The sequence below is a fragment of the Astyanax mexicanus genome, chromosome 2, assembly GCF_023375975.1.
Source record: "Astyanax mexicanus isolate ESR-SI-001 chromosome 2, AstMex3_surface, whole genome shotgun sequence".
Lineage (NCBI taxonomy): Eukaryota > Metazoa > Chordata > Actinopteri > Characiformes > Acestrorhamphidae > Astyanax > Astyanax mexicanus.
In genome coordinates this window covers 52,126,967-52,141,047 of record NC_064409.1, presented here as the reverse complement: position 1 = coordinate 52,141,047, position 14,081 = coordinate 52,126,967, and the positions used below count along the sequence as shown (strand labels likewise).

Below are 14,081 nucleotides of genomic sequence, written 5' to 3'. Positions count from 1 at the left end.
GCAGGCGCAAGACATGACCAGTCTCACTCATTCTAAAGCCTGTTTAGGCAAAGTGCAAAAAAAATACTGGATCTCAAAAAGCTGCGAGAGAACAGAGGTGGGCTATTCAGCAATGGTAAGTACTTTTTATAATGTTTTAATGCACCCAAAGTTTATTTCACACCAGAGTTCTCCTTTAATCTAGGCTGTCTGTCAGTTAGCCACCACCCTCTTTGTTTGCAGTGATGTTGTGAAAAAGAAACGTATGCTTTTTTAGACTTTTATAGACCATTTTGTCTTTAGCAACAAATCCATGTTGGTGAATTTGACAAGAACAGTGGGTAACGCTTTATAATACAGCCCGCGTTTTAGAGGGTAAGTACCCATTACTTACGGTGTAAGTTCTCTGTATGTACCCTTTACTTACGGTGTAAGTTCTCTGTATGAACCAGGGTACATTCAACATACTTACCGGGTCCTACAGGTACTTAACTGTAAGTATAAATAAAGAACACAGAAAGAACCAAGAGAGTAACAACTGGGTAACTTTCTGACACTTACCGTGTACTTTACCAAAACATATGGTATAACGTTTCTGTATTTATCAGTTTATTTAAAATACTTATGGGGTTCTCCTAGTACTTAAATGTAGGTACAAATTAATTACCAGGAACAACAGTATAAAAAACTGGATATGTCATTGCCTGCACTTTCCCTAAATTTCTGGTGCAATATTAATGTATGTATATATATGTGTGTCTTATTTAAACATTTTGTTCATGATAGTTATAAAGGTTTCATTCCAGTCATACCCAAGGGACTTATCATTCTAATATATTTTATTAGTTTGAATAAAAAGATAATGCTGAGATTTCAAAGGGAATTTATTTTTTAATACACAGAAAACACAAGGTTTTATTTTAATGGATAATGGTGGATAGGTTTCCATCTTCAGTCCTTTTCTGCTCGACTCTTCTCACCGTTGTTGCCTTTGTCTTGCTCCTGGAGTCCTGGTGCACACCTTGTCCTGTAAAGCTGCTTTTTATAACCCCTGTTCTAAAAAGAACTTTAAACCCACACTTCACCGAGTTCTACTGTTCTTACTCTGAAAGTATGCAGTACTTACTCTGTAAGTACTCAGAAACAACAGAGAGCGGGCTGTATTATGTAGTGTGCAGTGTTCTGCAGTTCTTACTCTGTAAGTACCCAGTAAGTACTCAGAAACAACAGAGAGCCGGCTGTATTATGTAGTGTGCAGTGTTCTACAGTTCTTACTCTGTAAGTACCCAGTAAGTACTCAGAAACAACAGAGAGCCGGCTGTATTATGTTGTGTGCAGTGTTCTGCAGTTCTTACTCTGTAAGTACCCAGTAAGTACTCAGAAACAACAGAGAGCGGGCTGTATTATGTAGTGTGCAGTGTTCTGCAGTTCTTACTCTGTAAGTACCCAGTAAGTACTCAGAAACAACAGAGAGCGGGCTGTATTATGTAGTGTGCAGTGTTCTGCAGTTCTTACTCTGTAAGTACCCAGTAAGTACTCAGAAACAACAGAGAGCGGGCTGTATTATGTAGTGTGCAGTGTTCTACAGTTCTTACTCTGTAAGTACCCAGTAAGTATTCAGAAACAACAGAGAGCGGGCTGTATTATGTAGTGTGCAGTGTTCTGCAGTTCTTACTCTGTAAGTACCCAGTAAGTACTCAGAAACAACAGAGAGCGGGCTGTATTATGTAGTGTGCAGTGTTCTGCAGTTCTTACTCTGTAAGTACCCAGTAAGTACTCAGAAACAACAGAGAGCGGGCTGTATTATGTAGTGTGCAGTGTTCTACAGTTCTTACTCTGTAAGTACCCAGTAAGTACTCAGAAACAACAGAGAGCCGGCTGTATTATGTAGTGTGCAGTGTTCTACAGTTCTTACTCTGTAAGTACCCAGTAAGTACTCAGAAACAACAGAGAGCGGGCTGTATTATGTAGTGTGCAGTGTTCTGCAGTTCTTACTCTGTAAGTACCCAGTAAGTACTCAGAAACAACAGAGAGCGGGCTGTATTATGTAGTGTGCAGTGTTCTGCAGTTCTTACTCTGTAAGTACCCAGTAAGTACTCAGAAACAACAGAGAGCGGGCTGTATTATGTAGTGTGCAGTGTTCTGCAGTTCTTACTCTGTAAGTACATACCACTGAGACCAATTTTTTGTTAAATCTTAATAAAAGCAAAAACAATCTGTACAACAATACATAACATTAAACTTATTTATTTATTTATTTACAATCATCATTGATTATATGTTTCTTTTAGGTAAAATGTTATATTTTTTGTTCTTCTTGATCTTCTTCTTCTTGTGCTTTTCCTTTTTTTCGTCTATCAGAAAGCAGGATGCGGAATCTTCTGCCCCTCTCCATCCTGCTTTTGTCCATAAGAAAAAAAAAATGAATAAGTTTACTTTTTAGATGCAATTATATGTATCATTAATTTCAAAGCATGTCACACAAGTTTTTAGCCTTTAGCAAATACTCATTGTGCATTTATAAAGTATATATATATATATATATATATATATATATATATATATATATATATATATATATATATATATATATATATATAAACATACAGTTGGAAGTTTACATACACTCATGGACACAAATATCATGGAAATGTTTGCAAATACAGATTTACACATGAGTGATCACAAAAATTATGCAAGATAGTTTTGTCACTGGATCAGAAATAATTTAATTAATCAACTGGCCAATAGGAAAGTTATAATAGCATCATGCTTTTTGGCAGTTTTTTTTTGGCAATAGATACATTAAAAAAGGTAAAGGGAAAATGAAGAGAGTAGGAAAGCTCAGAATTCTGCGGCTGAACCTAAAACTATCAGCTACACTGCTGGAATAAGCAAGGCAACTTTTTAACACTCTGGCCTCAAACATACAGGAAACGTGTATTGTGCTTAAAAGTTGTATCTGTGCAAGGAAACCAACAAATTTAGCGACATCTACTACTTCAGCCAAGAATGATCAAAACTACAACCACACAGACACACGCAAAGGCAATGTGTTGACACGTCTCAGAGGTATAAACTTATATATGTATATACTACGTCTTGTCTCTTGAACCCAATATTGTGAGATGAGTATCTCGTCACACCTTTTGTGAGCAGTGAACACTGCACATACACATTCAGTGTGAAACAGCTTAGCATGGAGCAGCAGCAAAGATGCATTAGTTAACAGCTGTAGTAATTATCTGGCTAATATATCAGATTAATCTGACCACAAACAAACTGCTCCAGACCACAGGGCACCTAAAGAGGACTTGTGATTAGGAAGGTGTTGATAATGTTATGCTTGATCTGTGTATTTCTGCAACTGAAAGTGAGAGAGAATTTAAACGATTTAAACAATAATTTACACATGCACATGGAGACACACACACACCTGAAGGACCTGCAGCCATGTCAGGAACAGATGTTAATTTGTCCACATGTTCCTTCAAAACTGTGCATTCATCATGTAGGAATTTGATTTCCACCTTTAGCTTTGCCACCTCAACTAAAAACAAAAACAAAAGAAAGTACAACATGTTAAGAGTGTAAAACCTTGTGCTGCTTGAGAAAATGTTTTAGGCTAATGGATTAATAAAAGAGTCACACCCCTAATGTATGTATCAAGTTTGCTTTAGTTTAATAAATGGTTTCATTTATAATTACATATAAATTATACAGATGCAGTTAGTCACATTTAAGGGGGAGGGGGGATCACTGTTTGTAAAATGCCTGGATGATGGGGCAAAAATATATACAGTGCCTCAAATAGGGCAGTGCAACAAGATGATATGTTTCATTATGACAATAAAAAAATGTCTATTGTTTAGTATTAAGGTCTATCATCTATATCGTTGCAAAATACAACTTATTTTTTTGTTGCCTGGGTGATGCACCAAGGCTAATAGGATAGAAATAGGATAATAGGACAGCCCTACATCAGGATAGAAATGTTTGATCAAATTGCAAGGCCCTACCTCCGAGTACTATTCAACCCCCTACAGATTTTGCAAGTTAAACAGTCACAATTAACATATAATCGTGAAATATGGCCTATACGTGGCCCTGGACATGTTAAATACACTGTAGCAAAAAAATTATTCTCTGTTAAATTCATTTTGAAACATTTTGAAAAGTTAAAAATGGTCAATTATTATCCAACAATTCAAACCACCAGAATTCTGTGTGGTTCCCTCAAGTTTTAAAATGTATTTGAGCTATTACAAACAATGAGCTTCACATGCTTGGATTAATTTTTTTTCTGACTACAAAAGCCCCTCCCTAAACAAAATAACAGCACTCATACATGGTAAGCATGGAAAACACTTGTCACAGATAAAACCTTGGAGGGTCACAAGGCTGGCAAGGGCTATAAAACCCTTTCAATGAGTTGGGCCTTTGTCTTTGCTGTCGGGAGCATCATCCAGAAGTGGAAGGATTATGTAGCTACTTTTAACCTTACATGCCCTGGACAGCCTTTCAAAGTTTCCTCCTGTGCAGAGATCAGTCTTGTCTAAATGGTCATGGCTAGCTAATGGTGGTGGGGACATTGGTTTCAAAAAATACCATAAGTAATGAATTACATCACAATAGTTCCAAGCAAAATACTTAACATAAAGTCTTATAGTGACAATATATGTAATGGACTACCTTAGAAGGGAAACTAGTCAAGCATGTTCGTATAGATATCTATCCAAAGCCTATTAATACATTACCTTTAACCTTTTGATGCGCAACACAGGTTTACAATAAATTAATTTAAATTTAAATTAATTTAATCATTCAGTATTTAGTATTTTGGATCATAGTGCATCCTTATTTTATTTTGTATTTTCTTACTTTTTTAATAAAAGCTCTTTTTGTATCACTACTCCTCTAATGTGCAACATGGGTCAAAAATGGCCAGCAAGATATATCATAGAACCCATAGAAATCACAGCAGATGTATAATATTCGGTTGCTGCATTTCAATTTATATAATATCCACTGTCACCTTGGCTGCTTGACCTGCTTCTTTCTTGTCTTGATGCTTCATCCTTGGTCACACCTGTCTCTTCATTGTCCACATATTTTTGAGGAAGAAGTCTTTTTGGTCTTTCCATCTTAGGGCACAGAGTAAAAATGTTCATGAAATTTGTAAATGAAAACAAAAAATATACTGTTTTGTCAAAAACCTATTTAACATTCATTTTTTTGTTGTTGTGCAGTAATTTTGTAGATCATAGATATGAGACTGTATAAACATACATAGTTTGAATCAGAACTGAAAATAATTATTGAATTAAATTATTATTAACACTACATTTTTAGTTGTTGATACTTATGTGTACTAAATAAGGGTATGTTGTTTGACGGTTGTGTATTATTATTAATATTAGTGCATATTTCATATTGTAAGACTGCACCCTTAACTTTAATATTAGTTAGGATGTCTGAATCATTAATTGAAAATACTTTTATTTAGAAATGTATGTAACTTTATTAAATAATTAAATAAATGTTGGATGAACGAACTATTTTACAAAAAATGTTTGATTAAATAAATTTTACAATAATAAAGATGTGTAAAATAAAGAGCAGTGCATTTATAAAAAAGAGAAGCTCAAAAATGGTAGTATATTAAAATTATTATAAAACACAATACATTAATAAGTATGAAATACACAAAGTTAAATTACTGCATTAATATGTGAATGATAATTTGTTATAATAATAGTAGGAAACATTGTGTTTTTCTGAACATATTTTCTGCAGACTAAACATAACAATACAATATTTAAATGTAATTTGATATTATGTTAAAAATCCATCAGGTCTAGTGCATTTCATATACTGTAATGTTACAAAACAATCCAAATAAGCCAATATTTAAAATAATAAACTGAATGAAGAAAAGGTTGAAATTAAATAATCCCTGATTATCTACACATAAATGAATTGCAAACCAAATTAACCAGCTGAGGATCTAACAATCATGGCTGGGTTTAAGATCATTAAGTCTGATGTTCTTAATGTTAAGATGCTTTTGGAAAACAGATCATTATAAGTTCTATATACCATAACTGTAAATATTAAAAAGAAAATCCTGCATAAACATGACCTAGACGTATTGTTAAACTATCAATTAATATGTAATTATTAAGTATTAATGAGTAGAGCAGACCATCATGGATCAATATTAATAATAATAATAATAATAATAATAATAATAATAATACTCTACTAACATTACTAACTATGAAACTTTTTAATGGATTCAAAGGGTGCATTTTCCGATCCTATGGCCGTCACAAAAAAATAGCTTTATATTTTGCTTCTTGTTTGAGCAGACCGCTCTATTGGACATTCTCAGTACCACCTTAAATTGCGCAACATACTTTCTATTCCTGCAGCAATATTTAAGGTGGAATGGGGGAAAATGATGCGCCACTTAAGGTGTAACAGGGTATTTGAACAAAAAAAAAACTCACGACAGCCTTGTTATTTTCTTTGAAGTAATTTTGTTATGAACCCTATAGCTTCAGTTTACCTAGCTATCACTACAAATCCATGCTGTCGGGAGCAGAGCAAAAAACGTTGCTGAGGAGCTGTGTGTTGACCAGCTAGAGGATTTATAATTTAAACTAGTTAAGCTAAGATTGGTAACATCTATGTATGTTGACTTAAAATCAATAAACCCTATTATGCATATCAATATTAATGTATCATATCATATTCCACCTTACCTCGCTCCATGCTTAACAGCCAGTGTTGTAGTACAAACAGTTAACCAAGTGAACTAAGTTTAAATTCTCAGTACTCCACCTACTGGAAGGGAGGTTTAGCAATACTGCTAGCTTGTAATGCTTTCAAATTTTTTTGTCGCAAACCAATTCCAAGGTACCTATAACTAGTCTACAAAGTAAATAAAATAACAGTAAAACAGAAAAAAACATTTTCTAAATAAATAATTAGTAAAATAAATACAAAAAATGTTGACCCATCTTGACAATATCACTTAATTAAGTATTGGGTTTGATCATTTGAACAAGGCATAAAATGAAATTATATTAATAATAATATTATTACAGTAATCATAATAAAAACGTATTATTATTATTATTATTATTATTATTATTATTATTATTATTTTATATTTAACTATATATATATATATTATTATATATTCAAATTTTGTTTTATTTAAAAGGGTATAAGTGCTTTGTTATGCTATATTATTGTTATGTTTGTCACATTTAATCGTCTTAAAATTACAATAATATTGTTTTTCGTAATAATGTATTTGACAAAACATCGTCCACAAAAATGTTATTATGAAACACATATGCATGTATTACTTTTTGTTTGACAGCAACAAATTAAAAGAAAATATATTATGGCCAATTAGACATTTACGAGAGTAAATGTGAATGCAGCAGGAAATGACGTCAGGACCGCAGGAGTTGTTTGGAAAACTGAGTGGCACAAAGCGAGGGAGCCAGCAGCCGTGAAAAAAGGAGACACGAAAGGAAAAAGGTAAAATCAGTTTAGGTTAACTATCTATCATTGACATGAGTAAAGCGTTACTTACTGGAATTATATCGCGGTCACGCCATCTGCACTTAGAAAACGCTCGGTCGCGCTATCTACACCGAGAACTGGAGTGCGCGTCTAAGCCGTGTATTACGGTAGCCGCGTGCACAGCGCACCCGGAGGAGCAGAGACTGGCGCTTCTCGTGCAGAGACTTAAAATGGAACAGAGACTAGTTTTACACCCAAATAAACATGATTTAATGAGGGATAATCCACAAATATACACCAGAAAGACCACTGCTTATCTGTAGAGCAGTGTAACGTTTTGGAAAAAGAGCTATTAAATAAGCAAATCAAATTAATATCATATCACAGCACTAAATTCTTAGTGATCTTTTTCTCATATATCCCAGATAAATGTTTGAAGTGATATTACCGTATCATTTTGGAGTAATTTGATACCAAAAATGTCCATTCGTTTTTTTTTTAAAGATATTTCGGGGCTATAAAACCAAAAAAAAATCTAATTGTTATCATATTAGACAATGAAATCCGTGAAGAAGACATTCCATACTGTTAATGTTATTCATGTCAAGTGATATTACTGTAAAATTTTAGAGTAAAATATATTTAGAGAAAAATATCTAATCTAATCAAATTGTTATCCAATGCTACCAAGACAGCCTTAAAGAACACATTCCATACTAATAATGACATGAATAACAAAGAATATTACTGTATCATTTTGGAGTAATTGGATACCAAACTTGTCCAATCGTCCAATCGCTTTAGCATAAACCACATTTCAAAGTCCTATAAAACCAGCAAATCAAATGGTTATCCAATGCTACCAAGACAGCCTTAAAGAAAACATTCCATATTAATAATAGATTGAGTAACAAAGAATATTACTGTATCATTTTGGAGTAATTGGATACCCAACTTAGGAAAAATGTCTATTCGGTTGCACTTAAACCACATTTCGGAGTCCTATAAAACCAGCAAATCAAATGGTTATCCAATGACACTCAGACAGTCTTGAAGAACACATTCCATACATTCCATTAATGGCATGAGTAACAAAGGATATTACTGTATCATTTTGGAGTAATGGTATACCAAACTTAGGAAAATGTCTATTCGGTTGTGCATAAAACAGATTTAGAGTCCTATAAAACCAGCAACTTAAATTGTTATCCAGTTCCACAAAGACTGTCTTAAAGAACCCATGTTATACTATTAATGACATGAGTAACAAAGGATATAACTGTATTATGTTGGAGTAATTGAATACCAAACTTGGACAAAAATGTCTGTTCGCTTTTGCATAAACCACATTTCAAAGTCCTATAATACCAGCAAATCAAATTGTTATTCAAGGCACCAGAACAGTCTTGAAGAACACATTCCATGGAATGTGTTCTTTAAGACTGTCTTGGTGGTATTGGATAACATTTTGATTTTTTGGTTTTATAGGACTCCGAAATCCTTCCACTTCTGGATGATGCTCCCGACAGCAAAGACATAAAGGCCCAACTCATTGAAAGGGTTTTATAGCCCTTGCCAGCCTTGTGACCCTCCAGGGTTTTATCTGTGACAAGTGTTTTCCATGCTTACCATGTATGAGTGCTGTTATTTTGTTTAGGGAGGGGCTTTTGTAGTCAGAAAAAAAATTAATCCAAGCATGTGAAGCTCATTTTTTGTAATAGCTCAAATACATTTTAAAACTTGAGGGAACCACACAGAATTCTGGTGGTTTGAATTGTTGGATAATAATTGACCATTTTTAACTTTTCAAAATGTTTCAAAATGAATTTAACAGAGAATATTTTTTTTGCTACAGTGTATTTAACATGTCCAGGGCCACGTATAGGCCATATTTCACGATTATATGTTAATTGTGACTGTTTAACTTGCAAAATCTGTAGGGGGTTGAATAGTACTCGGAGGTAGGGCCTTGCAATTTGATCAAACATTTCTATCCTGATGTAGGGCTGTCCTATTATCCTATTTCTATCCTATTAGCCTTGGTGCATCACCCAGGCAACAAAAAAATAAGTTGTATTTTGCAACGATATAGATGATAGACCTTAATACTAAACAATAGACATTTTTTTATTGTCATAATGAAACATATCATCTTGTTGCACTGCCCTATTTGAGGCACTGTATATATTTTTGCCCCATCATCCAGGCATTTTACAAACAGTGATCCCCCCTCCCCCTTAAATGTGACTAACTGCATCTGTATAATTTATATGTAATTATAAATGAAACCATTTATTAAACTAAAGCAAACTTGATACATACATTAGGGGTGTGACTCTTTTATTAATCCATTAGCCTAAAACATTTTCTCAAGCAGCACAAGGTTTTACACTCTTAACATGTTGTACTTTCTTTTGTTTTTGTTTTTAGTTGAGGTGGCAAAGCTAAAGGTGGAAATCAAATTCCTACATGATGAATGCACAGTTTTGAAGGAACATGTGGACAAATTAACATCTGTTCCTGACATGGCTGCAGGTCCTTCAGGTGTGTGTGTGTCTCCATGTGCATGTGTAAATTATTGTTTAAATCGTTTAAATTCTCTCTCACTTTCAGTTGCAGAAATACACAGATCAAGCATAACATTATCAACACCTTCCTAATCACAAGTCCTCTTTAGGTGCCCTGTGGTCTGGAGCAGTTTGTTTGTGGTCAGATTAATCTGATATATTAGCCAGATAATTACTACAGCTGTTAACTAATGCATCTTTGCTGCTGCTCCATGCTAAGCTGTTTCACACTGAATGTGTATGTGCAGTGTTCACTGCTCACAAAAGGTGTGACGAGATACTCATCTCACAATATTGGGTTCAAGAGACAAGACGTAGTATATACATATATAAGTTTATACCTCTGAGACGTGTCAACACATTGCCTTTGCGTGTGTCTGTGTGGTTGTAGTTTTGATCATTCTTGGCTGAAGTAGTAGATGTCGCTAAATTTGTTGGTTTCCTTGCACAGATACAACTTTTAAGCACAATACACGTTTCCTGTATGTTTGAGGCCAGAGTGTTAAAAAGTTGCCTTGCTTATTCCAGCAGTGTAGCTGATAGTTTTAGGTTCAGCCGCAGAATTCTGAGCTTTCCTACTCTCTTCATTTTCCCTTTACCTTTTTTAATGTATCTATTGCCAAAAAAAAACTGCCAAAAAGCATGATGCTATTATAACTTTCCTATTGGCCAGTTGATTAATTAAATTATTTCTGATCCAGTGACAAAACTATCTTGCATAATTTTTGTGATCACTCATGTGTAAATCTGTATTTGCAAACATTTCCATGATATTTGTGTCCATGAGTGTATGTAAACTTCCAACTGTATGTTTATATATATATATATATATATATATATATATATATATATATATATATATATATATATATATATATATATATATATACTTTATAAATGCACAATGAGTATTTGCTAAAGGCTAAAAACTTGTGTGACATGCTTTGAAATTAATGATACATATAATTGCATCTAAAAAGTAAACTTATTCATTTTTTTTTTCTTATGGACAAAAGCAGGATGGAGAGGGGCAGAAGATTCCGCATCCTGCTTTCTGATAGACGAAAAAAAGGAAAAGCACAAGAAGAAGAAGATCAAGAAGAACAAAAAATATAACATTTTACCTAAAAGAAACATATAATCAATGATGATTGTAAATAAATAAATAAATAAGTTTAATGTTATGTATTGTTGTACAGATTGTTTTTGCTTTTATTAAGATTTAACAAAAAATTGGTCTCAGTGGTATGTACTTACAGAGTAAGAACTGCAGAACACTGCACACTACATAATACAGCCCGCTCTCTGTTGTTTCTGAGTACTTACTGGGTACTTACAGAGTAAGAACTGCAGAACACTGCACACTACATAATACAGCCCGCTCTCTGTTGTTTCTGAGTACTTACTGGGTACTTACAGAGTAAGAACTGCAGAACACTGCACACTACATAATACAGCCCGCTCTCTGTTGTTTCTGAGTACTTACTGGGTACTTACAGAGTAAGAACTGCAGAACACTGCACACTACATAATACAGCCCGCTCTCTGTTGTTTCTGAATACTTACTGGGTACTTACAGAGTAAGAACTGTAGAACACTGCACACTACATAATACAGCCCGCTCTCTGTTGTTTCTGAGTACTTACTGGGTACTTACAGAGTAAGAACTGCAGAACACTGCACACTACATAATACAGCCCGCTCTCTGTTGTTTCTGAGTACTTACTGGGTACTTACAGAGTAAGAACTGCAGAACACTGCACACTACATAATACAGCCCGCTCTCTGTTGTTTCTGAGTACTTACTGGGTACTTACAGAGTAAGAACTGCAGAACACTGCACACAACATAATACAGCCGGCTCTCTGTTGTTTCTGAGTACTTACTGGGTACTTACAGAGTAAGAACTGCAGAACACTGCACACTACATAATACAGCCCGCTCTCTGTTGTTTCTGAGTACTTACAGAGTAAGTACTGCATACTTTCAGAGTAAGAACAGTAGAACTCGGTGAAGTGTGGGTTTAAAGTTCTTTTTAGAACAGGGGTTATAAAAAGCAGCTTTACAGGACAAGGTGTGCACCAGGACTCCAGGAGCAAGACAAAGGCAACAACGGTGAGAAGAGTCGAGCAGAAAAGGACTGAAGATGGAAACCTATCCACCATTATCCATTAAAATAAAACCTTGTGTTTTCTGTGTATTAAAAAATAAATTCCCTTTGAAATCTCAGCATTATCTTTTTATTCAAACTAATAAAATATATTAGAATGATAAGTCCCTTGGGTATGACTGGAATGAAACCTTTATAACTATCATGAACAAAATGTTTAAATAAGACACACATATATATACATACATTAATATTGCACCAGAAATTTAGGGAAAGTGCAGGCAATGACATATCCAGTTTTTTATACTGTTGTTCCTGGTAATTAATTTGTACCTACATTTAAGTACTAGGAGAACCCCATAAGTATTTTAAATAAACTGATAAATACAGAAACGTTATACCATATGTTTTGGTAAAGTACACGGTAAGTGTCAGAAAGTTACCCAGTTGTTACTCTCTTGGTTCTTTCTGTGTTCTTTATTTATACTTACAGTTAAGTACCTGTAGGACCCGGTAAGTATGTTGAATGTACCCTGGTTCATACAGAGAACTTACACCGTAAGTAAAGGGTACATACAGAGAACTTACACCGTAAGTAAAGGGTACATACAGAGAACTTACACCGTAAGTAATGGGTACTTACCCTCTAAAACGCGGGCTGTATTATAAAGCGTTACCGAACAGTGTGTCAACATTGTTGGATGTTTAACTTTACACACTACAAGCTTTACCAACTACCTCAGGCAGGATTATACAAAATTGGTTGCAACAAATGGAAACTTGCCTGACTGTCTGTTCAAAATAAATGAAAAAAATATATATATATATTTTTTTGCTTCTTCCTATTATACTAAAACCTTAATGAACCAAAAGTATTCATATTTTTATGTCTCTGTAGCAGAGGGCATGTTTTAATCTGTCCTGTGGTTGTGCTGGATTTACTCCTGTTAAATCAACACCTACCACAGTGTTTGTCTAATCTGCACATGCTCCTCTTCGCCTTTTCAGACCTGTTTTAAGCTTCATTTTCAACTTTTCTGGTTCTGTCATGCTTCCACTTCTTTGGAAATGTTCTCTCTTTCCAGCTGTTTTACTTCTCAAGGCAGCTATCTGCTGTCTCTGCTTGCTTTGAAGTGTGCTTGCCTTTAGGGGCATCCCTCTGCAGTGAGGGACTCACAAAATCTTATCTTCCATCAGGCACTCCTGAATTAAATCTTCAACAAATGGGAAAGATCCTTCCTCTTTGCATCAGTGCCAGGAGGCCAGCTGCGTTTCGTCTCTTTAGTAACTAATAAAAGAAGAGAGGCATGTTGTGACGCTCCGCTGACAGACTGGGTGAGCTGATCTTTGATCAGATTTCCCAAAATCCATGGTGATCGTAATCACAGTGCTGAAACCTATGAACTGATCCAGAAACTCCTAGATCCAGAGTTCCTAAACATCAACCCTCAGAGGTCATGGTAAGTGATCACAGTAACAGAAGCATGGAGTAGTGTGGTGATTTCTGACTATGCTAACAGGGACCTTTTTTAGAAAGGTTCAGGTCCCAAACATATGTTTGTTATTTGATGACACTGAATTAAATAGGTAAAAGTCAGAAGTGTTAATGTAAATTTAAGTAACTATGCAGTGAAGTGAAGTTCTTATGTACTTTTTACTATTTATTAAACGATATACAGTATAATACTACATTAAAATAGCAATACCAACTTGTAAGGGTTAAACCACACAGTAAACACAAATTCAAATACTTAAATAATACACTGTCATATGTAAAACTTTAGATTCCCTAGCATTACTCAACTACTTTGAGTTGGGTAAACATTTATGGTCACTTTATACATTCAACTTGGAATTTTTAGTTAAATCAGCATGGAAAAATT

General features: G+C 34.5%; 2 long non-coding RNA genes across 5 annotated transcripts; one reads left to right on the top strand and one right to left on the bottom strand.

Annotated features, from left to right (window-relative positions):
• Window positions 1–2,198: 2,198 nt before the first annotated feature.
• LOC125799017 (uncharacterized) lies at window positions 2,199–7,824 on the bottom strand. 3 transcript variants are annotated; one of them, XR_007437819.1, is made up of 4 exons: window positions 7,592–7,824; window positions 5,015–5,123; window positions 3,416–3,529; window positions 2,199–2,375 (listed from the first exon to the last, which is right to left on the bottom strand). It is a non-coding gene; the product is annotated as an uncharacterized LOC125799017 (long non-coding RNA). The 3 variants fall into 3 exon arrangements; XR_007437818.1 differs by lacking the exon at window positions 7,592–7,824 and adding an exon at window positions 6,747–6,863 and having other exon boundaries at window positions 2,199–2,378; XR_007437817.1 differs by lacking the exon at window positions 7,592–7,824 and adding an exon at window positions 6,747–6,863.
• Window positions 7,422–11,272, top strand: LOC125799016 (uncharacterized). 2 transcript variants are annotated; one of them, XR_007437815.1, is made up of 3 exons: window positions 7,422–7,536; window positions 9,952–10,065; window positions 11,108–11,272. It is a non-coding gene; the product is annotated as an uncharacterized LOC125799016 (long non-coding RNA). The 2 variants fall into 2 exon arrangements; XR_007437816.1 differs by having other exon boundaries at window positions 11,105–11,272.
• Window positions 11,273–14,081: the final 2,809 nt, after the last annotated feature.